Here is a 2,183-nt window from a genome sequence, read left to right on the forward strand (position 1 = left end):
GGGGGTTTATAAACGAGGCCGCTGTCGTTAGCCAGCTAACCAACGGCAGCTAACCTAGAAACTAACCGGAGCGTCGAGTTAGCGAGCTAACTCTCCCTAACTTACCGCGTCTGTTCGCTTCGGAGTTTCGTCTCCGCCAGATAAATGTGTTACCTATTAGCAGACAATCGATGTAGTTTGAAAATCTCCCAACTACAGTGTTAGAGGAGCCTTGAAAATAATAGAGCTTTTGTTTTTCGTGGGCAGGAAACCCGCCGTCTCCTGGGCTGTCAACGCCTTTTGTGTTTGCTCAAGATAAACAAAACAAAACAAACAAACAAACAAACAAAACTGAGCTCTACCGAAGCAGCAGATGTCTGTGAAAAGATTCAGAGAAGGACAAGAAAGCAAAACGGGGAATGCAGAGTAAGGAGCTCGGGTCAGTGTGACAGGTTGCGAAATCTCCCGATGATTCACTGATTTTACGGTAAAAATGGGGCACAAGAGCCAAGTGTTGTGAGGATGTTACATCACCCTGAGACCACTGCATGCGTGCTTGCACGGCGAGCTGTGTGCGTGCATGCATGTGGTAACGATCAGACTGAAGCCACACTGCATCAGTGCTGGTACACTCTTATTATTGCCTTTTATCACTTATTGGACACCTGTTGTCATACAAGTCATCGGTATACAGTAGACTGCCCATGCGCAGATTATTACTATATTATGAAGCTATAATAAGAGTGCTTTTTGTGGGTTTTCTGTTTAGTTTGTGTTGTATGAAAAGGTAAGTGTCAGTTTAGTGTTCATTAGTTTTAGAATTATTATAAACTGGGCAGGTGGAAGATTTAAGAAGTTTAGGTCCAGTGTTACAATCCAAACTCTTGACTCAGCGACACAGATAGCTCAGTCTTAATAATCAAATACACCTAAGTCGCCTCATGCTTGTCCTCATCCATCCATGCATCCATCCATTCGTTTTCTTCTGCTTATCCAGTTTAGAATAACTCTGGACTGGACTGAAGTCAAAGTCAGTTCTACCATGTTTACAGGACACGCACAGGAGTGTAATATCATTACACTCTCGACCCACAGTGTGCAAACAAGACACAAGTTAAAAATAAATAAAAAGTCAGAAAACTATGATTACTGAGTAATATTGCCTGTGTGTGTACATATGTGCAGCAGAAGTCAAAGCTATAGGCTGTATGCAGTCTCTGTCCCTATTTGTATCTTACTGTACTGTAAATAGACTTGTTTTATTTTATTTTGTTGATTCAGGAGGATAACAGAATCCTGAAGGTGAAAGTCATTGCTGGAATTGGACTGGCCAAAAAGGATATTCTTGGAGCCAGGTAAGCTGAAGGAACATGGTCTGTTTTTCATGCCAGTTTGCTCAAACAACAACAACATAATTTCACCTGTGCCTTAAGTGGGCATTCTTAATACAGCCACTGTTTTCCAACACAGAAAGTGTTGGAAAAGTCTGAGACTCAGGGGTCAGGGCATTGTCACTAATGTGTTTTGCAATCTAACCACATACCACATGACCTTCAGAGCTCTTCCTTTATGAAATTAGAAATAGGATTATCAACTGTCGTAAACTTAAAAAAATCACACACACAGCAGAATTAGAAGCCTGAACCTTTAAAATCAGAAGAGTTACAGGTTGTTCTCCAGTTTGATTGATTAGACTAATCCAATGTTTTAGAAATATATGACTAATGTTTTTTATCTTCTAAATAAATTTCCCCAAACCTCAGTGTGATTCTTTGGCATTTCTCATTTAGTTTTATCAGCGATTCAAAATACAAACATATTTAATGTGCAGCATTGCAGGACATCTAAAGAGAAAAGCAACATGTGCTACTTGACAACCATACAATTTCTTTGTGATCATTTATGTAAATAAATCGATGATTATTAAAAATGTTCACAGCAGATTTGAAAGAAATCTTAAGTCACCAACTTCCAGAGCACAGGGGGCACTTTGTTCCTGTCTGTTTCCTCTTTACATTACAATCAGAGCTTACTAGAATTTGTGAATCACTGATTCATATTAAATCCTCCATTTGTTCCAAAAAACAGAAGGACTTTGTTCTGTGTCATTTGCAGAAAAGCTTTAGTTAACCCTTTAAAGCCGGTCGGAGCGGGCACGCTCCATTTTGCATAACTATTTTTAAATCCCGGTAGCACTGCAACCA

This window comes from Pundamilia nyererei, unplaced genomic scaffold, assembly GCF_000239375.1.
Source record: "Pundamilia nyererei isolate P.nyererei 1_Seehausen unplaced genomic scaffold, PunNye1.0 scaffold00112, whole genome shotgun sequence".
NCBI lineage: Eukaryota > Metazoa > Chordata > Actinopteri > Cichliformes > Cichlidae > Pundamilia > Pundamilia nyererei.